At 58.1% G+C, this 26640-nt stretch overlaps 1 protein-coding gene across 2 annotated transcripts in view; it reads left to right on the top strand.

The window, feature by feature from the left end:
* The first annotated feature begins 1184 nt into the window (after positions 1-1184).
* The window catches only part of STYXL2 (serine/threonine/tyrosine interacting like 2), a 79924-nt gene continuing 54468 nt past the window's right edge, over positions 1185-26640 (top strand). Inside the window, exon 1 of one of the 2 annotated variants that reach the window (XM_075593601.1) lies at positions 1185-1251. The gene's annotated coding sequence lies outside the window, so the exon portion shown is untranslated. Of the gene's footprint in view, positions 1252-1350; positions 1455-26640 lie in introns of those variants that run through there. The other variant, XM_075593602.1, reaches the window with a different exon arrangement.

The following is a 26640-nucleotide window of genomic DNA, read 5'->3' on the forward strand; positions in this document are numbered from 1 at the left end:
CGATACATCCTCCTCTGAGACAGAGGAAAAAGAGTCAAGAAAACCAGGAGGAGAGTAGGAAAGGTGTAGGATTGGAGGAGGAAACAGAGGCGATGTCCTGACGTATGGATGCCACCTCCACCTTTTCCTTGAAATATTCGGCAAAGTCCTGAGGTGAGATGGAGGAAGAAGAAGAGGCAGCCGAGGGTGGTCTGAGTAGAGAGTCAAAGACAGAGAAGAGTTGGCGTGGGTTAGATTTGTGCGGGTTGATTAGTGAAGAAAAGTAGGTTTGTTTAGCCTGAGAGAGGGCAGAGTTGAAACAGGATAGCATAAATTTGTAGTGACGGAAGTCTGCGAGAGTGTGAGATTTACTCCAGAGGCGTTCAGAGGAACGAGCGCAGGAACGCAGCATGCGCGTGTGGGAATTTAGCCAGGGTCTGGGGATAGAAGGGCGAGGGCGGCAGTATGGTCCAGCTCCCCTCTAACGCCTCCCAAACTGCTGCGCTGCGTACTGTACCTTAATTCAGGGGGGCTCAACTCCAGTCCTCAAGCCCTCCCTTACCCCCCCCCCCCCAACAGGTCAGGTTTTCAGGATGTCCCAGCTTCAAACTGAGCCTCTGATTGAGCCACCTGTGCTGAAGCAGAGTCTGATTGAGTCACCTGTGCTGAAGCAGGGATATCTTGAAATCCTGACCTGTTGGGGGGAGGGAGGGGACTTGAGGACTGGAGTTGAGCACCCCGGCCTTAATTAATTGAGCCGATGACAGACACGGGAAGAAAATGCTTCTTTTAGCATCATTATTTCCACCAAACGGGTCCTGATTCTGTGCATGCGTACTGTGGCAGAGAGGAGAACTCTCCAAAGATCGTCTTATAATATCAATTGTTAGCCCAAATAAAAAAGGTATCACCTCATACTGAAGCGCTCATTTACTCTGCCCACGTTCAGCAAAATACCCTCCCCTGTAATGAACTCGATCTTTACAGTTCAGATATTGGCATTGAAATGGTTAACCCCTGCAGTGCCAGAGAAGTCCTCCATACATTGCGACCCCCTTTGGTACTGGAGAGGTTAGTAGCACCCCCCCCCCCCTCCCTCCCCTTCTCTAGGGCTCGCTGTGGCCTGACATTCCTTCCCAGGACATGGTATCAGCAGCCAATGGGGGTCTGCGACTAAATTTAGAAAAGTCACTCGGATTTCTGTGACTCCCCGGACGGTCGTGCCTGCGTGAGACAGCAGAACACAGAGAGAGGGCCACCGCTCCGTCCCAGGTAACCCGGCTCCTATTATTCCGTCCCAGGTAACCCGGCTCCTATTATTCCAGCCCAGGTAACCCGGCTCCTATTATTCCAGCCCAGGTAACCCGGCTCCTATTATTCCAGCCCAGGTAACCCGGCTCCTATTATTCCAGCCCAGGTAACCCGGCTCCTATTATTCCAGCCCAGGTAACCCGGCTCCTATTATTCCAGCCCAGGTAACCCGGCTCCTATTCCCTGCTTATGTGAAACTAGCTGCTTATCGCTGCTTGTGTGCAGGGGGTCTTGGTTTGAAATGACAGACACAGAAGGGAATTAGTCTTCGTGGCTGCCTTAGTGAGTCTGTGCTGCTGGCTGTGCGTGGACGTGGCTGCCTTAGTGAGTCTGTGCTGCTGGCTGTGCGTGGACGTGGCTGCCTTAGTGAGTCTGTGCTGCTGGCTGTGCGTGGACGTGACTGCCTTAGTGAGTCTGTGCTGCTGGCTGTGCTTGGACGTGGCTGCCTTAGTGAGTCTGTGCTGCTGGCTGTGCTTGGACGTGGCTGCCTTAGTGAGTCTGTGCGTGGACGTGGCTGCCTTAGTGAGTCTGTGCTGCTGGCTGTGCGTGGACGTGGCTGCCTTAGTGAGTCTGTGCTGCTGGCTGTGCGTGGACGTGGCTGCCTTAGTGAGTCTGTGCTGCTGGCTGTGCGTGGACGTGGCTGCCTTAGTGAGTCTGTGCTGCTGGCTGTGCGTGGATGGTGAGGCTCTGAGGCTGGTATCACAGGCCAGCTGTCTTATGGTTTCAGGGGCTTGTCACTGGGGGCTGTTTGGGATACAGAAGGTGCAGCCAGCTACAGTACATTGCTGTTGTTAGCCCAAGAGTAAGACTGTTTGTAGGGTGGTTAACTCTCGTTAGCCCACATCGGCCAACTCTACTAACATGGAGACTTCTGGGTATTTAGAATAAAGGTTCCGCGAACCCAATGCAGGCTGCAGTGTCATGTTTTGGGCTGTGTGTCTGGGCCGCACACGTGTACAAGATCCCAGGATACTTTTAAGGGTTAGTCCCTCTTAGAAACATATAACTACTAACCCGGAGACTTCTGGGTATTTAGAATAAAACTTCCCCTAAGCCAGGGGCGGACAACTCCAGTCCTCAAGGACCACCAACAGGTCAGGATTTCCCTGCTTCAGCACAGATGGCTCAATCAGTGACTCAGTCGAAGACGCATTCCAGCTCTGGTTACTAGGGCAGGTTTATCAGCTCTCCACATTTAACTCTTTTAGTGCCAGCGGCCCCAGCAACATATTGCTTGTGTAATGCATACTTTGCCCTTATTGCCTGGAATGGGTTAATAGCAGCTGTGGGGTTTGCCAAACCCAGATAAAGAGATAAACATAAGATCATTTCCACCACAGTTTGTTTCACATCAATTGTTCAGTAGTGTATATTCAGCATCATTACACCAGCAATCCTCCCAGAAGCCTCTTTGAGTTTAACTAATGTGATGTCCGTGTCTTGCCCACGGAGTGAGCTCATGTCCTGCTGTTCTTCTTTGGTTAAGGTGTTTTTCTAGTGTTAAAAAACCCATGCTTAATCTCTGGCTTCTGGGGTTACCATGGTAACCTTTAGACCGCAATGGATTCTGGGTAGCTTTACGCTTGACCCTCTGCATCGTACAGACGCTTATATCTCCTGAACCGAGCGTCGGATTCTACAAATAAAAGCTGCGTTAAAAAGGGCAAGATGGGAGGTCTTAAAGTGCGTGAAATAAAAGAATACACGTGTAGCCCTGGTTCCTATGAAACGCAGGCCGCTACTATATGCTGTGTCACCTGTAGGCTCGCAGGGCCTAAGTCTCTGCCACGGAGAGCCTGGGGTACGCGCGTAATGATTATAAGGGGTGCAGCGCCTCCACCTGCGACAGCTCCCGCCAGAGGGGGGAGTGGGCCTTCGCAGGACGTATACACGGTAAATACCAACACACGACAGAATAACTTAACCAAACGACTTTACTTGCAGTAATACTTCTACACATATACAGGTCAACGGCCCTCCCTAGCGGAGACACTCTACTTGCGTCACGGCGGACGCCAACCCTCCCGTATCCCTCCACCGGGTGATCCCACCCCGTGTCCAATCCCCAAGGGATAAGTCCCCCCACCCTAAAGGAGATCCCGGCTACACATGGTGAACATCTCCTCGTGTGTGTGGTGGGGGTGGGGGTGGGGGAGGGGGAGGGGGGGGGAGGGTGTTGACAGATAACAGGAGCACCAAACGATTGCCAGCTTATGTAAGAATGTAGAATTATACAATGTCACGCGCTTTACTTATACACATAAGGAAATAGAGGGGGGGGGGGGGTGATATTGCTGCTTTAATATAATATTCCCCTTTACTATTGCGCAGTCAGAATTTCCGGGCTGCAACTCAGACTAAAGTGATGAAAGTATTTATATAGGAAAGGTGACCAACTAGGGGGGTAAGTTGTTTTACCCCTTCAGCGCTGGAGAGGCCAGCAACGCATCACTTGTTCAGCGCTGGAGAGGCCAGCAATGCATCGCTTGTTCAGCGCTGGAGAGGCCAGCAACGCATCGCTTGTTCAGTGCTGGAGAGGCCAGCAACGCATCGCTTGTTCAGTGCTGGAGAGGCCAGCAACGCATCACTTGTTCAGCGCTGGAGAGGCCAGCAACGCGTCGCTTGTTCAGCGCTGGAGAGGCCAGCAACGCATCACTTGTTCAGCGCTGGAGAGGCCAGCAACGCGTCGCTTGTTCAGCGCTGGAGAGGCCAGCAACGCATCACTTGTTCAGCGCTGGAGAGGCCAGCAACGCGTCGCTTGTTCAGCGCTGGAGAGGCCAGCAACGCATCACTTGTTCAGCGCTGGAGAGGCCAGCAACGCATCGCTTGTTCAATGCTGGAGAGGCCAGCAACGCATCGCTTGTTCAGCGCTGGAGAGGCCAGCAACGCATCGCTTGTTCAGCGCTGGAGAGGCCAGCAACGCATCGCTTGTTCAGCGCTGGAGAGGCCAGCAACGCATCGCTTGTTCAACGCTGGAGAGGCCAGCAACGCATCGCTTGTTCAGCGCTGGAGAGGCCAGCAACGCATCGCTTGTTCAGCGCTGGAGAGGCCAGCAACGCATCGCTTGTTCAGCGCTGGAGAGGCCAGCAACGCATCGCTTGTTCAGCGCTGGAGAGGCCAGCAACGCATCGCTTGTTCAGCGCTGGAGAGGCCAGCAACGCATCGCTTGTTCAGCGCTGGAGAGGCCAGCAACGCATCGCTTGTTCAGCGCTGGAGAGGCCAGCAACGCATCGCTTGTTCAGCGCTGGAGAGGCCAGCAACGCATCGCTTGTTCAGCGCTGGAGAGGCCAGCAACGCATCGCTTGTTCAGCGCTGGAGAGGCCAGCAACGCATCGCTTGTTCAGCGCTGGAGAGGCCAGCAACGCGTCGCTTGTTCAGTGCTGGAGAGGCCGCAACGCATCGCTTGTTCAGTGCTGGAGAGGCCGCAACGCGTCGCTTGTTCAGTGCTGGAGAGGCCAGCAACGCATCGCTTGTTCAGCGCTGGAGAGGCCAGCAACGCGTCGCTTGTTCAGCGCTGGAGAGGCCAGCAACGCATCGCTTGTTCAGCGCTGGAGAGGCCAGCAACGCATCGCTTGTTCAGCGCTGGAGAGGCCAGCAACGCATCGCTTGTTCAGCGCTGGAGAGGCCAGCAACGCATCGCTTGTTCAGCGCTGGAGAGGCCAGCAACGCATCGCTTGTTCAGCGCTGGAGAGGCCAGCAACGCATCGCTTGTTCAGCGCTGGAGAGGCCAGGTACGCATCGCTTGTTCAGCGCTGGAGAGGCCAGCAACGCATCGCTTGTTCAGCGCTGGAGAGGCCAGCAACGCGTCGCTTGTTCAGCGCTGGAGAGGCCAGCAACGCATCGCTTGTTCAGCGCTGGAGAGGCCAGCAACGCGTCGCTTGTTCAGCGCTGGAGAGGCCAGCAACGCATCGCTTGTTCAGCGCTGGAGAGGCCAGCAACGCATCGCTTGTTCAGCGCTGGAGAGGCCAGCAACGCGTCGCTTGTTCAGCGCTGGAGAGGCCAGCAACGCATCGCTTGTTCAGCGCTGGAGAGGCCAGCAACGCGTCGCTTGTTCAGCGCTGGAGAGGCCAGCAACGCATCGCTTGTTCAGCGCTGGAGAGGCCGCAACGCGTCGCTTGTTCAGTGCTGGAGAGGCCAGCAACGCATCGCTTGTTCAGTGCTGGAGAGGCCAGCAACGCATCGCTTGTTCAGCGCTGGAGAGGCCAGCAACACATCGCTTGTTCAGCGCTGGAGAGGCCAGCAACGCATCGCTTGTTCAGTGCTGGAGAGGCCGCAACGCGTCGCTTGTTCAGCGCTGGAGAGGCCAGCAACGCATCGCTTGTTCAGCGCTGGAGAGGCCAGCAACGCATCGCTTGTTCAGCGCTGGAGAGGCCAGCAACGCATCGCTTGTTCAGCGCTGGAGAGGCCAGCAACGCATCGCTTGTTCAGCGCTGGAGAGGCCAGCAACGCATCGCTTGTTCAGCGCTGGAGAGGCCAGCAACGCATCGCTTGTTCAGCGCTGGAGAGGCCAGCAACGCATCGCTTGTTCAGCGCTGGAGAGGCCAGCAACGCATCGCTTGTTCAGCGCTGGAGAGGCCAGCAACGCATCGCTTGTTCAGTGCTGGAGAGGCCGCAACGCGTCGCTTGTTCAGTGCTGGAGAGGCCAGCAACGCATCGCTTGTTCAGAGCGGGAGAGGCCAGCAACGCATCGCTTGTTCAGCGCTGGAGAGGCCAGCAACGCGTCGCTTGTTCAGCGCTGGAGAGGCCAGCAACGCGTCGCTTGTTCAGCGCTGGAGAGGCCAGCAACGCGTCGCTTGTTCAGCGCTGGAGAGGCCAGCAACACATCGCTTGTTCAGCGCTGGAGAGGCCAGCAACGCATCGCTTGTTCAGCGCTGGAGAGGCCAGCAACGCATCGCTTGTTCAGCGCTGGAGAGGCCAGAACGCATCGCTTGTTCAGCGCTGGAGAGGCCAGCAACGCATCGCTTGTTCAGCGCTGGAGAGGCCAGCAACGCATCGCTTGTTCAGCGCTGGAGAGGCCAGCAACGCATCGCTTGTTCAGCGCTGGAGAGGCCAGCAACGCATCGCTTGTTCAGCGCTGTAGAGGCCAGCAACGCATCGCTTGTTCAGCGCTGGAGAGGCCAGCAACGCATCGCTTGTTCAGCGCTGGAGAGGCCAGCAACGCATCGCTTGTTCAGCGCTGGAGAGGCCAGGTACGCATCGCTTGTTCAGCGCTGGAGAGGCCAGCAACGCATCGCTTGTTCAGCGCTGGAGAGGCCAGCAACGCATCGCTTGTTCAGCGCTGGAGAGGCCAGCAACGCATCGCTTGTTCAGCGCTGGAGAGGCCAGCAACGCATCGCTTGTTCAATGCTGGGAGAGGCCAGCAACGCATCGCTTGTTCAGATCGGGAGAGGCCAGCAACGCATCGCTTGTTCAGTGCTGGAGAGGCCAGCAATGCATCGCTTGTTCAGCGCTGGAGAGGCCAGCAACGCATCGCTTCTTCAGCGCTGGAGAGGCCAGCAACGCATCGCTTGTTCAACGCTGGAGAGGCCAGCAACGCATCGCTTGTTCAGCGCTGGAGAGGCCAGCAACGCATCGCTTGTTCAGCGCTGGAGAGGCCAGCAACGCATCGCTTGTTCAGTGCTGGAGAGGCCAGCAACGCATCGCTTGTTCAGCGCTGGAGAGGCCAGCAACGCATCGCTTGTTCAGCGCTGGAGAGGCCAGCAACGCATCGCTTGTTCAATGCTGGAGAGGCCAGCAACGCATCGCTTGTTCAGCGTTTGAGAGGCCAGCAATGCATCGCTTGTTCAGCGCTGGAGAGGCCAGCAACGCGTCGCTTGTTCAGCGCTGGAGAGGCCAGCAACGCATCGCTTGTTCAACGCTGGAGAGGCCAGCAACGCATCGCTTGTTCAGTGCTGGAGAGGCCAGCAACGCATCGCTTGTTCAGTGCTGGAGAGGCCAGGTACGCATCGCTTGTTCAGCGCTGGAGAGGCCAGCAACGCATCGCTTGTTCAGCGCTGGAGAGGCCAGCAACGCATCGCTTGTTCAATGCTGGAGAGGCCAGCAACGCATCGCTTGTTCAGCGCTGGAGAGGCCAGCAACGCATCGCTTGTTCAGCGCTGGAGAGGCCAGCAACGCATCGCTTGTTCACCGCTGGAGAGGCCAGCAACGCATCGCTTGTTCAGTGCTGGAGAGGCCAGCAACGCATCGCTTGTTCAGCGCTGGAGAGGCCAGCAACGCATCGCTTGTTCAGCGCTGGAGAGGCCAGCAACGCATCGCTTGTTCAGCGCTGGAGAGGCCAGCAACGCATCGCTTGTTCAGCGCTGGAGAGGCCAGCAACGCATCGCTTGTTCAGCGCTGGAGAGGCCAGCAACGCATCGCTTGTTCAACGCTGGAGAGGCCAGCAACGCATCGCTTGTTCAGCGCGGGAGAGGCCAGCAACGCATCGCTTGTTCAATGCTGGAGAGGCCAGCAACGCATCGCTTGTTCAGCGCTGGAGAGGCCAGCAACGCATCGCTTGTTCAGCGCTGGAGAGGCCAGCAACGCATCGCTTGTTCAGCGCTGGAGAGGCCAGCAACGCATCGCTTGTTCAGCGCTGGAGAGGCCAGCAACGCATCGCTTGTTCAGCGCTGGAGAGGCCAGCAACGCATCGCTTGTTCAGCGCTGGAGAGGCCAGCAACGCATCGCTTGTTCAGCGCTGGAGAGGCCAGCAACGCATCGCTTGTTCAGCGCTGGAGAGGCCAGCAACGCATCGCTTGTTCAGCGCTGGAGAGGCCAGCAACGCATCGCTTGTTCAGCGCTGGAGAGGCCAGCAACGCATCGCTTGTTCAGCGCTGGAGAGGCCAGCAACGCATCACTGGTTCAGCGCTGGAGAGGCCAGCAACGCATCGCTTGTTCAGCGCTGGAGAGGCCAGCAACGCATCGCTTGTTCAGCGCTGGAGAGGCCAGCAACGCATCGCTTGTTCAGCGCTGGAGAGGCCAGCAACGCATCGCTTGTTCAGCGCTGGAGAGGCCAGCAACGCATCGCTTGTTCAGCGCTGGAGAGGCCAGCAACGCATCGCTTGTTCAGCGCTGGAGAGGCCAGCAACGCATCGCTTGTTCAGCGCTGGAGAGGCCAGCAACGCATCGCTTGTTCAGCGCTGGAGAGGCCAGCAACGCATCGCTTGTTCAGCGCTGGAGAGGCCAGCAACGCATCGCTTGTTCAGCGCTGGAGAGGCCAGCAACGCATCGCTTGTTCAGTGCTGGAGAGGCCAGGTACGCATCGCTTGTTCAATGCTGGAGAGGCCAGCAACGCATCGCTTGTTCAGCGTTTGAGAGGCCAGCAATGCATCGCTTGTTCAGCGCTGGAGAGGCCAGCAACGCATCGCTTGTTCAGCGCTGGAGAGGCCAGCAACGCATCGCTTGTTCACCGCTGGAGAGGCCAGCAACGCATCGCTTGTTCAGTGCTGGAGAGGCCAGCAACGCATCGCTTGTTCAGCGCTGGAGAGGCCAGCAACGCATCGCTTGTTCAGCGCTGGAGAGGCCAGCAACGCATCGCTTGTTCAGCGCTGGAGAGGCCAGCAACGCATCGCTTGTTCAGCGCTGGAGAGGCCAGCAACGCATCGCTTGTTCAGCGCTGGAGAGGCCAGCAACGCATCGCTTGTTCAGCGCTGGAGAGGCCAGCAACGCATCGCTTGTTCAGCGCTGGAGAGGCCAGCAACGCATCGCTTGTTCAGCGCTGGAGAGGCCAGCAACGCATCGCTTGTTCAGTGCTGGAGAGGCCAGGTACGCATCGCTTGTTCAGAGCGGGAGAGGCCAGCAACGCATCGCTTGTTCAGAGCGGGAGAGGCCAGCAACGCATCGCTTGTTCAGCGCTGGAGAGGCCAGCAACGCATCGCTTGTTCAGCGCTGGAGAGGCCAGCAACGCATCGCTTGTTCAGCGCTGGAGAGGCCAGCAACGCATCGCTTGTTCAGCGCTGGAGAGGCCAGCAACGCATCGCTTGTTCAGCGCTGGAGAGGCCAGCAACGCATCGCTTGTTCAGCGCTGGAGAGGCCAGCAACGCATCGCTTGTTCAGCGCTGGAGAGGCCAGCAACGCATCGCTTGTTCAGCGCTGGAGAGGCCAGGTACGCATCGCTTGTTCAGCGCTGGAGAGGCCAGCAACGCATCGCTTGTTCAGCGCTGGAGAGGCCAGCAACGCATCGCTTGTTCAGTGCTGGAGAGGCCAGCAACGCATCGCTTGTTCAGCGCTGGAGAGGCCAGCAACGCATCGCTTGTTCAGCGCTGGAGAGGCCAGCAACGCATCGCTTGTTCAGCGTTTGAGAGGCCAGCAATGCATCGCTTGTTCAGCGCTGGAGAGGCCAGCAATGCATCGCTTGTTCAGCGCTGGAGAGGCCAGCAACGCATCGCTTGTTCAGCGCTGGAGAGGCCAGCAACGCATCGCTTGTTCAGCGCTGGAGAGGCCAGCAACGCATCGCTTGTTCAGCGCTGGAGAGGCCAGGTACGCATCGCTTGTTCAGCGCTGGAGAGGCCAGCAACGCATCGCTTGTTCACCGCTGGAGAGGCCAGCAACGCATCGCTTGTTCAGCGCTGGAGAGGCCAGCAACGCATCGCTTGTTCAGCGCTGGAGAGGCCAGCAACGCGTCGCTTGTTCAGCGCTGGAGAGGCCAGCAACGCGTCGCTTGTTCAGCGCTGGAGAGGCCAGCAACGCGTCGCTTGTTCAGCGCTGGAGAGGCCAGCAACGCGTCGCTTGTTCACCGCTGGAGAGGCCAGCAACGCGTCGCTTGTTCAGCGCTGGAGAGGCCAGCAACACATCGCTTGTTCACCGCTGGAGAGGCCAGCAATGCATCGCTTGTTCAGCGCTGGAGAGGCCAGCAACACATCGCTTGTTCAGCGCTGGAGAGGCCAGCAACGCATCGCTTGTTCAGCGCTGGAGAGGCCAGCAACGCATCGCTTGTTCAGTGCTGGAGAGGCCAGCAACGCATCGCTTGTTCACCGCTGGAGAGGCCAGCAACGCATCGCTTGTTCACCGCTGGAGAGGCCAGCAATGCATCGCTTGTTCAGCGCTGGAGAGGCCAGCAACGCATCGCTTGTTCAGCGCTGGAGAGGCCAGCAACGCATCGCTTGTTCAGCGCTGGAGAGGCCAGCAATGCATCGCTTGTTCAGCGCTGGAGAGGCCAGCAACGCATCGCTTGTTCAGCGCTGGAGAGGCCAGCAACGCATCGCTTGTTCAGTGCTGGAGAGGCCAGCAACGCATCGCTTGTTCAGAGCGGGAGAGGCCAGCAACGCATCGCTTGTTCAGAGCGGGAGAGGCCAGCAACGCGTCGCTTGTTCAGCGCTGGGAGAGGCCAGCAACGCATCGCTTGTTCAGTGCTGGGAGAGGCCAGCAACGCATCGCTTGTTCAGCGCTGGAGAGGCCAGCAACGCATCGCTTGTTCAGCGCTGGAGAGGCCAGCAACGCATCACTTGTTCAGCGCTGGAGAGGCCAGCAACGCATCGCTTGTTCAGCGCTGGAGAGGCCAGCAACGCATCGCTTGTTTAGTGCTGGAGAGGCCAGTAACCAATCGCTTGTTCACCGCTGGAGAGGCCAGCAACGCATCGCTTGTTCAGTGCTGGAGAGGCCAGAAACGCATCGCTTGTTCAGCGCTGGAGAGGCCAGAAACGCATCGCTTGTTCAGCGCTGGAGAGGCCAGCAACGCATCGCTTGTTCAGATCGGGAGAGGCCAGCAACGCATCGCTTGTTCAGTGCTGGAGAGGCCAGAAACGCATCGCTTGTTCAGTGCTGGAGAGGCCAGCAACGTTCAGCGCTGGAGAGGCCAGCAACGCATCGCTTGTTCAGTGCTGGAGAGGCCAGCAACGCATCGCTTGTTCACCGCTGGAGAGGCCAGCAACGCATCGCTTGTTCACCGCTGGAGAGGCCAGCAATGCATCGCTTGTTCAGCGCTGGAGAGGCCAGCAACGCATCTCTTGTTCAGCGCTGGAGAGGCCACCAACGCATCACTTGTTCAGCGCTGGAGAGGCCAGCAACGCGTCGCTTGTTCAGCGCTGGAGAGGCCAGCAACGCATCGCTTGTTCAGCGCTGGAGAGGCCAGCAACGCATCGCTTGTTCAGCGCTGGAGAGGCCAGCAACACATCTCTTGTTCAGTGCTGGAGAGGCCAGCAACGCATCGCTTGTTCAGCGCTGGAGAGGCCAGCAACGCATCGCTTGTTCAGCGCTGGAGAGGCCAGCAACGCATCGCTTGTTCAGCGCTGGAGAGGCCAGCAATGCATCGCTTGTTCAGCGCTGGAGAGGCCAGCAACGCATCGCTTGTTCAGAGCGGGAGAGGCCAGCAACGCATCGCTTGTTCAGAGCGGGAGAGGCCAGCAACGCATCGCTTGTTAAGTGCTGGAGAGGCCAGCAACGCATCGCTTGTTAAGTGCTGGAGAGGCCAGCAACGCATCGCTTGTTCAGAGCGGGAGAGGCCAGCAACGCATCACTTGTTCAGCGCTGGAGAGGCCAGCAACGCATCGCTTGTTAAGTGCTGGAGAGGCCAGCAACGCATCGCTTGTTCAGCGCTGGAGAGGCCAGCAACGCATCGCTTGTTCAGCGCTGGAGAGGCCAGCAACGCATCGCTTGTTCAGCGCTGGAGAGGCCAGCAACGCATCGCTTGTTCAGCACTGGAGAGGCCAGCAATGCATCGCTTGTTCAGCGCTGGAGAGGCCAGCAACGCATCGCTTGTTCAGAGCGGGAGAGGCCAGCAACGCATCGCTTGTTCAGCGCTGGAGAGGCCAGCAACGCATCACTTGTTCAGCGCTGGAGAGGCCAGCAACGCATCGCTTGTTCAGCGCTGGAGAGGCCAGCAACGCATCGCTTGTTCAGCGCTGGAGAGGCCAGCAACGCATCGCTTGTTCAGCGCTGGAGAGGCCAGCAACGCATCGCTTGTTCAGCGCTGGAGAGGCCAGGTACGCATCGCTTGTTCAGCGCTGGAGAGGCCAGCAACGCATCGCTTGTTCAGCGCTGGAGAGGCCAGCAACGCATCGCTTGTTCAGCGCTGGAGAGGCCAGCAACGCATCGCTTGTTCAGTGCTGGAGAGGCCAGCAACGCATCGCTTGTTCAGCGCTGGAGAGGCCAGCAACGCATCGCTTGTTCAATGCTGGGAGAGGCCAGCAACGCATCGCTTGTTCAGCGCTGGAGAGGCCAGCAACGCATCGCTTGTTCAGCGCTGGAGAGGCCAGCAACGCATCGCTTGTTCAGTGCTGGAGAGGCCAGGTACGCATCGCTTGTTCAGCGCTGGAGAGGCCAGCAACGCATCGCTTGTTCAGCGCTGGAGAGGCCAGCAATGCATCGCTTGTTCAGCGCTGGAGAGGCCAGCAACGCATCGCTTGTTCAGCGCTGGAGAGGCCAGCAACGCATCGCTTGTTCAGCGCTGGAGAGGCCAGCAACGCGTCGCTTGTTCAGCGCTGGAGAGGCCAGCAACGCATCGCTTGTTCAGTGCTGGAGAGGCCAGCAACGCATCGCTTGTTCAGCGCTGGAGAGGCCAGCAACGCATCGCTTGTTCAGCGCTGGAGAGGCCAGCAACGCATCGCTTGTTCAGCGCTGGAGAGGCCAGCAACGCATCGCTTGTTCAGCGCTGGAGAGGCCAGGTACGCATCGCTTGTTCAGCGCTGGAGAGGCCAGCAACGCATCGCTTGTTCAGCGCTGGAGAGGCCAGCAACGCATCGCTTGTTCAGCGCTGGAGAGGCCAGCAACGCATCGCTTGTTCAGCGCTGGAGAGGCCAGCAACGCATCGCTTGTTCAATGCTGGGAGAGGCCAGCAACGCATCGCTTGTTCAGATCGGGAGAGGCCAGCAACGCATCGCTTGTTCAGTGCTGGAGAGGCCAGCAATGCATCGCTTGTTCAGCGCTGGAGAGGCCAGCAACGCATCGCTTCTTCAGCGCTGGAGAGGCCAGCAACGCATCGCTTGTTCAACGCTGGAGAGGCCAGCAACGCATCGCTTGTTCAGCGCTGGAGAGGCCAGCAACGCATCGCTTGTTCAGCGCTGGAGAGGCCAGCAACGCATCGCTTGTTCAGTGCTGGAGAGGCCAGCAACGCATCGCTTGTTCAGCGCTGGAGAGGCCAGCAACGCATCGCTTGTTCAGCGCTGGAGAGGCCAGCAACGCATCGCTTGTTCAATGCTGGAGAGGCCAGCAACGCATCGCTTGTTCAGCGTTTGAGAGGCCAGCAATGCATCGCTTGTTCAGCGCTGGAGAGGCCAGCAACGCGTCGCTTGTTCAGCGCTGGAGAGGCCAGCAACGCATCGCTTGTTCAACGCTGGAGAGGCCAGCAACGCATCGCTTGTTCAGTGCTGGAGAGGCCAGCAACGCATCGCTTGTTCAGTGCTGGAGAGGCCAGGTACGCATCGCTTGTTCAGCGCTGGAGAGGCCAGCAACGCATCGCTTGTTCAGCGCTGGAGAGGCCAGCAACGCATCGCTTGTTCAATGCTGGAGAGGCCAGCAACGCATCGCTTGTTCAGCGCTGGAGAGGCCAGCAACGCATCGCTTGTTCAGCGCTGGAGAGGCCAGCAACGCATCGCTTGTTCACCGCTGGAGAGGCCAGCAATGCATCGCTTGTTCAGCGCTGGAGAGGCCAGCAACGCATCTCTTGTTCAGCGCTGGAGAGGCCACCAACGCATCACTTGTTCAGCGCTGGAGAGGCCAGCAACGCGTCGCTTGTTCAGCGCTGGAGAGGCCAGCAACGCATCGCTTGTTCAGCGCTGGAGAGGCCAGCAACGCATCGCTTGTTCAGCGCTGGAGAGGCCAGCAACACATCTCTTGTTCAGTGCTGGAGAGGCCAGCAACGCATCGCTTGTTCAGCGCTGGAGAGGCCAGCAACGCATCGCTTGTTCAGCGCTGGAGAGGCCAGCAACGCATCGCTTGTTCAGCGCTGGAGAGGCCAGCAATGCATCGCTTGTTCAGCGCTGGAGAGGCCAGCAACGCATCGCTTGTTCAGAGCGGGAGAGGCCAGCAACGCATCGCTTGTTCAGAGCGGGAGAGGCCAGCAACGCATCGCTTGTTAAGTGCTGGAGAGGCCAGCAACGCATCGCTTGTTAAGTGCTGGAGAGGCCAGCAACGCATCGCTTGTTCAGAGCGGGAGAGGCCAGCAACGCATCACTTGTTCAGCGCTGGAGAGGCCAGCAACGCATCGCTTGTTAAGTGCTGGAGAGGCCAGCAACGCATCGCTTGTTCAGCGCTGGAGAGGCCAGCAACGCATCGCTTGTTCAGCGCTGGAGAGGCCAGCAACGCATCGCTTGTTCAGCGCTGGAGAGGCCAGCAACGCATCGCTTGTTCAGCACTGGAGAGGCCAGCAATGCATCGCTTGTTCAGCGCTGGAGAGGCCAGCAACGCATCGCTTGTTCAGAGCGGGAGAGGCCAGCAACGCATCGCTTGTTCAGCGCTGGAGAGGCCAGCAACGCATCACTTGTTCAGCGCTGGAGAGGCCAGCAACGCATCGCTTGTTCAGCGCTGGAGAGGCCAGCAACGCATCGCTTGTTCAGCGCTGGAGAGGCCAGCAACGCATCGCTTGTTCAGCGCTGGAGAGGCCAGCAACGCATCGCTTGTTCAGCGCTGGAGAGGCCAGGTACGCATCGCTTGTTCAGCGCTGGAGAGGCCAGCAACGCATCGCTTGTTCAGCGCTGGAGAGGCCAGCAACGCATCGCTTGTTCAGCGCTGGAGAGGCCAGCAACGCATCGCTTGTTCAGTGCTGGAGAGGCCAGCAACGCATCGCTTGTTCAGCGCTGGAGAGGCCAGCAACGCATCGCTTGTTCAATGCTGGGAGAGGCCAGCAACGCATCGCTTGTTCAGCGCTGGAGAGGCCAGCAACGCATCGCTTGTTCAGCGCTGGAGAGGCCAGCAACGCATCGCTTGTTCAGTGCTGGAGAGGCCAGGTACGCATCGCTTGTTCAGCGCTGGAGAGGCCAGCAACGCATCGCTTGTTCAGCGCTGGAGAGGCCAGCAATGCATCGCTTGTTCAGCGCTGGAGAGGCCAGCAACGCATCGCTTGTTCAGCGCTGGAGAGGCCAGCAACGCATCGCTTGTTCAGCGCTGGAGAGGCCAGCAACGCGTCGCTTGTTCAGCGCTGGAGAGGCCAGCAACGCATCGCTTGTTCAGTGCTGGAGAGGCCAGCAACGCATCGCTTGTTCAGCGCTGGAGAGGCCAGCAACGCATCGCTTGTTCAGCGCTGGAGAGGCCAGCAACGCATCGCTTGTTCAGCGCTGGAGAGGCCAGCAACGCATCGCTTGTTCAGCGCTGGAGAGGCCAGGTACGCATCGCTTGTTCAGCGCTGGAGAGGCCAGCAACGCATCGCTTGTTCAGCGCTGGAGAGGCCAGCAACGCATCGCTTGTTCAGCGCTGGAGAGGCCAGCAACGCATCGCTTGTTCAGCGCTGGAGAGGCCAGCAACGCATCGCTTGTTCAATGCTGGGAGAGGCCAGCAACGCATCGCTTGTTCAGATCGGGAGAGGCCAGCAACGCATCGCTTGTTCAGTGCTGGAGAGGCCAGCAATGCATCGCTTGTTCAGCGCTGGAGAGGCCAGCAACGCATCGCTTCTTCAGCGCTGGAGAGGCCAGCAACGCATCGCTTGTTCAACGCTGGAGAGGCCAGCAACGCATCGCTTGTTCAGCGCTGGAGAGGCCAGCAACGCATCGCTTGTTCAGCGCTGGAGAGGCCAGCAACGCATCGCTTGTTCAGTGCTGGAGAGGCCAGCAACGCATCGCTTGTTCAGCGCTGGAGAGGCCAGCAACGCATCGCTTGTTCAGCGCTGGAGAGGCCAGCAACGCATCGCTTGTTCAATGCTGGAGAGGCCAGCAACGCATCGCTTGTTCAGCGTTTGAGAGGCCAGCAATGCATCGCTTGTTCAGCGCTGGAGAGGCCAGCAACGCGTCGCTTGTTCAGCGCTGGAGAGGCCAGCAACGCATCGCTTGTTCAACGCTGGAGAGGCCAGCAACGCATCGCTTGTTCAGTGCTGGAGAGGCCAGCAACGCATCGCTTGTTCAGTGCTGGAGAGGCCAGGTACGCATCGCTTGTTCAGCGCTGGAGAGGCCAGCAACGCATCGCTTGTTCAGCGCTGGAGAGGCCAGCAACGCATCGCTTGTTCAATGCTGGAGAGGCCAGCAACGCATCGCTTGTTCAGCGCTGGAGAGGCCAGCAACGCATCGCTTGTTCAGCGCTGGAGAGGCCAGCAACGCATCGCTTGTTCACCGCTGGAGAGGCCAGCAACGCATCGCTTGTTCAGTGCTGGAGAGGCCAGCAACGCATCGCTTGTTCAGCGCTGGAGAGGCCAGCAACGCATCGCTTGTTCAGCGCTGGAGAGGCCAGCAACGCATCGCTTGTTCAGCGCTGGAGAGGCCAGCAACGCATCGCTTGTTCAGCGCTGGAGAGGCCAGCAACGCATCGCTTGTTCAGCGCTGGAGAGGCCAGCAACGCATCGCTTGTTCAACGCTGGAGAGGCCAGCAACGCATCGCTTGTTCAGCGCGGGAGAGGCCAGCAACGCATCGCTTGTTCAATGCTGGAGAGGCCAGCAACGCATCGCTTGTTCAGCGCTGGAGAGGCCAGCAACGCATCGCTTGTTCAGCGCTGGAGAGGCCAGCAACGCATCGCTTGTTCAGCGCTGGAGAGGCCAGCAACGCATCGCTTGTTCAGCGCTGGAGAGGCCAGCAACGCATCGCTTGTTCAGCGCTGGAGAGGCCAGCAACGCATCGCTTGTTCAGCGCTGGAGAGGCCAGCAACGCATCGCTTGTTCAGCGCTGGAGAGGCCAGCAACGCATCGCTTGTTCAGCGCTGGAGAGGCCAGCAACGCATCGCTTGTTCAGCGCTGGAGAGGCCAGCAACGCATCGCTTGTTCAGCGCTGGAGAGGCCAGCAACGCATCGCTTGTTCAGCGCTGGAGAGGCCAGCAACGCATCACTGGTTCAGCGCTGGAGAGGCCAGCAACGCATCGCTTGTTCAGCGCTGGAGAGGCCAGCAACGCATCGCTTGTTCAGCGCTGGAGAGGCCAGCAACGCATCGCTTGTTCAGCGCTGGAGAGGCCAGCAACGCATCGCTTGTTCAGCGCTGGAGAGGCCAGCAACGCATCGCTTGTTCAGCGCTGGAGAGGCCAGCAACGCATCGCTTGTTCAGCGCTGGAGAGGCCAGCAACGCATCGCTTGTTCACCGCTGGAGAGGCCAGCAACGCATCGCTTGTTCAGTGCTGGAGAGGCCAGCAACGCATCGCTTGTTCAGCGCTGGAGAGGCCAGCAACGCATCGCTTGTTCAGCGCTGGAGAGGCCAGCAACGCATCGCTTGTTCAGCGCTGGAGAGGCCAGCAACGCATCGCTTGTTCAGCGCTGGAGAGGCCAGCAACGCATCGCTTGTTCAGCGCTGGAGAGGCCAGCAACGCATCGCTTGTTCAACGCTGGAGAGGCCAGCAACGCATCGCTTGTTCAGCGCGGGAGAGGCCAGCAACGCATCGCTTGTTCAATGCTGGAGAGGCCAGCAACGCATCGCTTGTTCAGCGCTGGAGAGGCCAGCAACGCATCGCTTGTTCAGCGCTGGAGAGGCCAGCAACGCATCGCTTGTTCAGCGCTGGAGAGGCCAGCAACGCATCGCTTGTTCAGCGCTGGAGAGGCCAGCAACGCATCGCTTGTTCAGCGCTGGAGAGGCCAGCAACGCATCGCTTGTTCAGCGCTGGAGAGGCCAGCAACGCATCGCTTGTTCAGCGCTGGAGAGGCCAGCAACGCATCGCTTGTTCAGCGCTGGAGAGGCCAGCAACGCATCGCTTGTTCAGCGCTGGAGAGGCCAGCAACGCATCGCTTGTTCAGCGCTGGAGAGGCCAGCAACGCATCGCTTGTTCAGCGCTGGAGAGGCCAGCAACGCATCACTGGTTCAGCGCTGGAGAGGCCAGCAACGCATCGCTTGTTCAGCGCTGGAGAGGCCAGCAACGCATCGCTTGTTCAGCGCTGGAGAGGCCAGCAACGCATCGCTTGTTCAGCGCTGGAGAGGCCAGCAACGCATCGCTTGTTCAGCGCTGGAGAGGCCAGCAACGCATCGCTTGTTCAGCGCTGGAGAGGCCAGCAACGCATCGCTTGTTCAGCGCTGGAGAGGCCAGCAACGCATCGCTTGTTCAGCGCTGGAGAGGCCAGCAACGCATCGCTTGTTCAGCGCTGGAGAGGCCAGCAACGCATCGCTTGTTCAGCGCTGGAGAGGCCAGCAACGCATCGCTTGTTCAGTGCTGGAGAGGCCAGGTACGCATCGCTTGTTCAATGCTGGAGAGGCCAGCAACGCATCGCTTGTTCAGCGTTTGAGAGGCCAGCAATGCATCGCTTGTTCAGCGCTGGAGAGGCCAGCAACGCATCGCTTGTTCAGCGCTGGAGAGGCCAGCAACGCATCGCTTGTTCACCGCTGGAGAGGCCAGCAACGCATCGCTTGTTCAGTGCTGGAGAGGCCAGCAACGCATCGCTTGTTCAGCGCTGGAGAGGCCAGCAACGCATCGCTTGTTCAGCGCTGGAGAGGCCAGCAACGCATCGCTTGTTCAGCGCTGGAGAGGCCAGCAACGCATCGCTTGTTCAGCGCTGGAGAGGCCAGCAACGCATCGCTTGTTCAGCGCTGGAGAGGCCAGCAACGCATCGCTTGTTCAGCGCTGGAGAGGCCAGCAACGCATCGCTTGTTCAGCGCTGGAGAGGCCAGCAACGCATCGCTTGTTCAGCGCTGGAGAGGCCAGCAACGCATCGCTTGTTCAGTGCTGGAGAGGCCAGGTACGCATCGCTTGTTCAGAGCGGGAGAGGCCAGCAACGCATCGCTTGTTCAGAGCGGGAGAGGCCAGCAACGCATCGCTTGTTCAGCGCTGGAGAGGCCAGCAACGCATCGCTTGTTCAGCGCTGGAGAGGCCAGCAACGCATCGCTTGTTCAGCGCTGGAGAGGCCAGCAACGCATCGCTTGTTCAGCGCTGGAGAGGCCAGCAACGCATCGCTTGTTCAGCGCTGGAGAGGCCAGCAACGCATCGCTTGTTCAGCGCTGGAGAGGCCAGCAACGCATCGCTTGTTCAGCGCTGGAGAGGCCAGCAACGCATCGCTTGTTCAGCGCTGGAGAGGCCAGCAACGCATCGCTTGTTCAGCGCTGGAGAGGCCAGGTACGCATCGCTTGTTCAGCGCTGGAGAGGCCAGCAACGCATCGCTTGTTCAGCGCTGGAGAGGCCAGCAACGCATCGCTTGTTCAGTGCTGGAGAGGCCAGCAACGCATCGCTTGTTCAGCGCTGGAGAGGCCAGCAACGCATCGCTTGTTCAGCGCTGGAGAGGCCAGCAACACATCGCTTGTTCAGCGCTGGAGAGGCCAGCAACGCATCGCTTGTTCAGCGCTGGAGAGGCCAGCAACGCATCGCTTGTTCAGTGCTGGAGAGGCCAGCAACGCATCGCTTGTTCACCGCTGGAGAGGCCAGCAACGCATCGCTTGTTCACCGCTGGAGAGGCCAGCAATGCATCGCTTGTTCAGCGCTGGAGAGGCCAGCAACGCATCGCTTGTTCAGCGCTGGAGAGGCCAGCAACGCATCGCTTGTTCAGCGCTGGAGAGGCCAGCAATGCATCGCTTGTTCAGCGCTGGAGAGGCCAGCAACGCATCGCTTGTTCAGCGCTGGAGAGGCCAGCAACGCATCGCTTGTTCAGTGCTGGAGAGGCCAGCAACGCATCGCTTGTTCAGAGCGGGAGAGGCCAGCAACGCATCGCTTGTTCAGAGCGGGAGAGGCCAGCAACGCGTCGCTTGTTCAGCGCTGGGAGAGGCCAGCAACGCATCGCTTGTTCAGTGCTGGAAGAGGCCAGCAACGCATCGCTTGTTCAGCGCTGGAGAGGCCAGCAACGCATCGCTTGTTCAGCGCTGGAGAGGCCAGCAACGCATCGCTTGTTCAGCGCTGGAGAGGCCAGCAACGCATCGCTTGTTCAGCGCTGGAGAGGCCAGCAACGCATCGCTTGTTTAGTGCTGGAGAGGCCAGTAACCAATCGCTTGTTCACCGCTGGAGAGGCCAGCAACGCATCGCTTGTTCAGTGCTGGAGAGGCCAGAAACGCATCGCTTGTTCAGCGCTGGAGAGGCCAGAAACGCATCGCTTGTTCAGCGCTGGAGAGGCCAGCAACGCATCGCTTGTTCAGATCGGGAGAGGCCAGCAACGCATCGCTTGTTCAGTGCTGGAGAGGCCAGAAACGCATCGCTTGTTCAGTGCTGGAGAGGCCAGCAACGTTCAGCGCTGGAGAGGCCAGCAACGCATCGCTTGTTCAGTGCTGGAGAGGCCAGCAACGCATCGCTTGTTCACCGCTGGAGAGGCCAGCAACGCATCGCTTGTTCACCGCTGGAGAGGCCAGCAATGCATCGCTTGTTCAGCGCTGGAGAGGCCAGCAACGCATCTCTTGTTCAGCGCTGGAGAGGCCACCAACGCATCACTTGTTCAGCGCTGGAGAGGCCAGCAACGCGTCGCTTGTTCAGCGCTGGAGAGGCCAGCAACGCATCGCTTGTTCAGCGCTGGAGAGGCCAGCAACGCATCGCTTGTTCAGCGCTGGAGAGGCCAGCAACACATCTCTTGTTCAGTGCTGGAGAGGCCAGCAACGCATCGCTTGTTCAGCGCTGGAGAGGCCAGCAACGCATCGCTTGTTCAGCGCTGGAGAGGCCAGCAACGCATCGCTTGTTCAGCGCTGGAGAGGCCAGCAATGCATCGCTTGTTCAGCGCTGGAGAGGCCAGCAACGCATCGCTTGTTCAGAGCGGGAGAGGCCAGCAACGCATCGCTTGTTCAGAGCGGGAGAGGCCAGCAACGCATCGCTTGTTAAGTGCTGGAGAGGCCAGCAACGCATCGCTTGTTAAGTGCTGGAGAGGCCAGCAACGCATCGCTTGTTCAGAGCGGGAGAGGCCAGCAACGCATCACTTGTTCAGCGCTGGAGAGGCCAGCAACGCATCGCTTGTTAAGTGCTGGAGAGGCCAGCAACGCATCGCTTGTTCAGCGCTGGAGAGGCCAGCAACGCATCGCTTGTTCAGCGCTGGAGAGGCCAGCAACGCATCGCTTGTTCAGCGCTGGAGAGGCCAGCAACGCATCGCTTGTTCAGCACTGGAGAGGCCAGCAATGCATCGCTTGTTCAGCGCTGGAGAGGCCAGCAACGCATCGCTTGTTCAGAGCGGGAGAGGCCAGCAACGCATCGCTTGTTCAGCGCTGGAGAGGCCAGCAACGCATCACTTGTTCAGCGCTGGAGAGGCCAGCAACGCATCGCTTGTTCAGCGCTGGAGAGGCCAGCAACGCATCGCTTGTTCAGCGCTGGAGAGGCCAGCAACGCATCGCTTGTTCAGCGCTGGAGAGGCCAGCAACGCATCGCTTGTTCAGCGCTGGAGAGGCCAGGTACGCATCGCTTGTTCAGCGCTGGAGAGGCCAGCAACGCATCGCTTGTTCAGCGCTGGAGAGGCCAGCAACGCATCGCTTGTTCAGCGCTGGAGAGGCCAGCAACGCATCGCTTGTTCAGTGCTGGAGAGGCCAGCAACGCATCGCTTGTTCAGCGCTGGAGAGGCCAGCAACGCATCGCTTGTTCAATGCTGGGAGAGGCCAGCAACGCATCGCTTGTTCAGCGCTGGAGAGGCCAGCAATGCATCGCTTGTTCAGCGCTGGAGAGGCCAGCAACGCATCGCTTGTTCAGTGCTGGAGAGGCCAGGTACGCATCGCTTGTTCAGCGCTGGAGAGGCCAGCAACGCATCGCTTGTTCAGCGCTGGAGAGGCCAGCAATGCATCGCTTGTTCAGCGCTGGAGAGGCCAGCAATGCATCGCTTGTTCAGCGCTGGAGAGGCCAGCAACGCATCGCTTGTTCAGCGCTGGAGAGGCCAGCAACGCATCGCTTGTTCAGCGCTGGAGAGGCCAGCAATGCATCGCTTGTTCAGCGCTGGAGAGGCCAGCAACGCATCGCTTGTTCAGCGCTGGAGAGGCCAGCAACGCATCGCTTGTTCAGCGCTGGAGAGGCCAGCAACGCATCGCTTGTTCAGCGCTGGAGAGGCCAGCAACGCATCGCTTGTTCAGCGCTGGAGAGGCCAGCAACGCATCGCTTGTTCAGTGCTTGGAGAGGCCAGCAACGCATCGCTTGTTCAGCGCTGGAGAGGCCAGCAACGCATCGCTTGTTCAGTGCTGGAGAGGCCAGCAACGCATCGCTTGTTCAGCGCTGGAGAGGCCAGCAACGCGTCGCTTGTTCAGTGCTGGAGAGGCCAGCAACGCATCGCTTGTTCAGCGCTGGAGAGGCCAGCAACGCATCGCTTGTTCAGCGCTGGAGAGGCCAGCAACGCGTCGCTTGTTCAGTGCTGGAGAGGCCAGCAACGCATCGCTTGTTCAGCGTTTGAAAGGCCAGCAACGCATCGCTTGTTCAGTGCTGGAGAGGCCAGCAACGCATCGCTTGTTCAGCGTTTGAAAGGCCAGCAACGCATCGCTTGTTCAGCGCTGGAGAGGCCAGCAACGCATCGCTTGTTCAGCGTTTGAGAGGCCAGCAACGCATCGCTTGTTCAGCGCTGGAGAGGCCAGCAATGCATCGCTTGTTCAGCGCTGGAGAGGCCAGCAACGCATCGCTTGTTCAGCGTTTGAGAGGCCAGCAACGCATCGCTTGTTCAGTGCTGGAGAGGCCAGCAACGCATCGCTTGTTCAGCGCTGGAGAGGCCAGCAACGCATCGCTTGTTCAGCGCTGGAGAGGCCAGCAACGCGTCGCTTGTTCAGTGCTGGAGAGGCCAGCAACGCATCGCTTGTTCAGCGTTTGAAAGGCCAGCAACGCATCGCTTGTTCAGTGCTGGAGAGGCCAGCAACGCATCGCTTGTTCAGCGTTTGAAAGGCCAGCAACGCATCGCTTGTTCAGCGCTGGAGAGGCCAGCAACGCATCGCTTGTTCAGCGTTTGAGAGGCCAGCAACGCATCGCTTGTTCAGCGCTGGAGAGGCCAGCAATGCATCGCTTGTTCAGCGCTGGAGAGGCCAGCAATGCATCGCTTGTTCAGTGCTGACCCAGTAAAACACGTTTCTTCTTCCTATTATTAGTCAGCTGTGCTGCAGAATGGATATCCTGAAATCTGTAATATTAGTGGCCCTTGAGGACTGGAGTGGCCCTTCAGGACTGGAGTGGCCCTTGAGGACTGGAGAGGCCCACCCCTGGGGAGTCCCAAGGAATTTAAACACATTTCTCTGATCTCCAGGGACCCTTCGGTTGCTGGTATATTATCCCTTACACCTTAAAGACCTGCTCGGGGAGCAGCGTGGCAGCCTCCGCTCAGGAAGCCAAGAGAACTTTCTGTTGGTGACCACAGACACGAAACACCCACTACAGGCCACAGAAACGGCCACGGTTCCCTTCCTGACCCTCTCTCGCCTGCAGCAGGGTATCCAGAGACTGCTCGGGGAGGGTTTACAATGCGAGCAGGTGGGGATGTGCCAAGTAGGGGGCTGACTAGTGAGCGATTTTCCCAAACAGGGGGTGTAGGACGGACTTTCTCATGCACCTTCTAATCTCAGAGTAACTATCTACTGGGCAGCAAAGTTAAAAGCCCATCACTGCAGGGGGGACCGGCACTGAAACGGTTAAAATAATCATTGTGGTTTGTTTTTCTATTGTTGAATAAAACAAAAGGTGTTCATTAACATGACGTCATTACATGTACGGGGACCTGTTGAACCAATACTTATTAGAGGATTACTGTATGTCCACAGATGTCAACCTCCAAGGAACGATCGCCATGAAATTTGGGAGTTTTGGAGCAAAATATGTCATTTTAATTAAAAAATTATTATTTTTTACTAACAAGACTTGGCAGGTAGTTAAAAAAAAAATCAGGGAGAGTCACTAGCTGCTCGCTGACATGGGATCAGTCATTGCTGGCACATGCGGTTATACTTAGGGCAGCCCCTGGTGATGTTACCTCAGGTTTCTGGGAAAGGGGTGAGATAAAGCAGAACAGACACGTTAAAATGTCCATGTACCATTTTACTGACAGCTGCCCACAATGTCGTTTCTAACAGCCCTTTCCATACAAGGTGCCCCGGCAGTTACATCAGTCACCCCGTTACATTAATCACCCCGTTACATTAATCACCCCGTTACATCAGTCACCCCGTTACATCAGTCACCCCGTTACATTAGTGTATCTATGCTGTGGTGAACAAGTTCCCCATTGGGGAAGATTCAGACCCTGTCATCCTCTGACCCGGGCACACATGTATTTAGGGAAGGCTGAAGCGGTGTTCTCTGCTGCTCTAACATTCCCTGCGCACTCGTTTGCCAGAGAGAAATAGCAGCTCCCAGTGTGAGAAAGCAGCTCGTCTCTGTCCCATGGTTAATAATAAGACAGCACTCTGGCAGCAGTAGCAAGGCCAACAAATCATTGCTCTGCCAACTGGCCTTTCATTCTCCTCAATAAGTCGCCAGGCAGCTCCTCGGAACCGTACGCTCGGTGACATTATGTGGCGAGATTGACACTATGAGGCAGATTCAGCAAGTGCCGGTATGGGTTAGCGCACCCGATCCAGCGTTAACACCTATTTCCTTGAATGGGAGTTACCGGGTTAAGGGCGGCTCTTGTGCACTAACCCCGTGCTGGCGGCACTTGATGAACCTGTGTGGTTACACACCCCCTGCACCGGAGCATCCAGACAATCTATTGTGGCTCACATTGGATCTCCAGGGATTAAAGGTGAAGTCCAACTTCATACTGCAAAATGTATCGCAAGGCCCCTCTCTCTAGTAGAGTCGGACGGGAAAGTCCCGCCCTGTGCTGTACGTTCTCGTGTAATTAACGGCAGGGCTCAGGCTTGGAGGGAATGTAACTGGAATAGCTCAGTTACTGCTGTGACGTGGAGCCACTGAGGATAACAAATAGATCTGTCTCTCCTCTGCCCTTCGCGTCCTTCTGTGAGTGGGACATACATCTTCTGATAAGTCAGGAGTCGTGACCTATATTTAATGGTGTAATCTATGCCACTCCAAAAAAGCTGTGTTTTTTTGTTGCTGACATTAGCAAAGTCTGTGAATAATTGAGGACATCTGTAAACATTTAAAGGAGCAATCGAAGTGTGTGGGGGGGCTAGTATCTCTCGTCTGATTAAAGGCCCTGGTCGCCAACGCCAATAGGAAGCCGCACCGGGTGACGTCACAGCTTTCTATTGGTTGGCCCGCACGGCTCGGGAGCTTTGAAGCCGCCAAGACGTAAACCCCAGCCGGAGCTGCCACCGGCACCCCCTACGGAGGTAAGTATCTGAATGGGGTTCAGCTCCGGAGGCCCCCCTAAGCTGACCTCCTATGTGGGAAAAACAAAAAGAAGAAGCCCCTGCACTTGGATTTCTTCGTTACAGGTTCCTGCGCGGGCGGGAAAAAATCTGCTCCTAATGTCTCCAAAGAAATAATGGGTTTGAAGGCCAATTATGCGATGCTTATTGGAAGAATGTTTGGAAAACAATCAATAAACCAATAAACGGGGAGACTAGAGCCTTTAGTCATCAAGTATTGTGGTGATATCTCATATTTATCATCTCCTTTGACAGCTAAGGGGTTAAAGGAGTTTGCATCTTGTGGTATCATCGGAAGAGAAGTCGAATGAATGAATTGGAAAGGCTGAGGCACAGCTCTACATCGGAGACTTGTAAACCGGATGAGAAGCCTCTGAGTGGATCATACAGTGGTTAGGTGGATAAGAAATGGTCAGAGGTACTATAGGCAGCAGAGAGTTGCAGTAAGTGGAGTTATGTCTAAAAAAGGGAGCGTACCCAGTGCCACAGGACCCGGCTAGGACTGGTCCCCTTCAATGGCTTGATTAGCACTCTGACAACATCCAAGCAGAAAAGGGACCAAGAGGTTATCATACAGTATCTGAGAGCTAAGCATTGTCCAAGCAGTGTACCAAAGCAGCAGGGACGGAGAGTAGGCTCTTAGGCCAGGTCCCTGCTGGCTACTGCAGCGCCCGCTGTGGCGGACGCTACAGGGACAAGAGTCGTCCCACAATGGGGCCGAGCCCGCTGCGAGGGGGGGGGGCGCCACGCTGCGCCAACAGAAACTCCTGCTCTCAAGAAAATTGAGATCAGGAGTCACGATGGACGCTAGGCCACGCCCCCGGCTGTTCAGCAAATGAGGGCGAACCTGCCGGGTGATGTCATAACCGCGCCCCCGTCACTCCCCCTCCCCCTGTCTTTCCCACTGCAGGCCGGGGAACTCGGCCTCGCAGGCGCCGCCAGCCTCGCAGGCGCGCGTGCAGCGCAGGCAGCGGGGCCGTAGCCTTAGGCTGCAGAGAAGAGATATTACCAGCAGGAAGAGGTAGGTGGTGCCACTTTATTAATCATTACCGAGACCTCAAATGGGTCGCGGGGTCCAATTCTGGAGGCCACGTTTCCAAAAGGACGTAGACAAGATAGAGATGGCCTGAATAAGAGGAAGAA

This window comes from Ascaphus truei, chromosome 3, assembly GCF_040206685.1.
Source record: "Ascaphus truei isolate aAscTru1 chromosome 3, aAscTru1.hap1, whole genome shotgun sequence".
Lineage (NCBI taxonomy): Eukaryota > Metazoa > Chordata > Amphibia > Anura > Ascaphidae > Ascaphus > Ascaphus truei.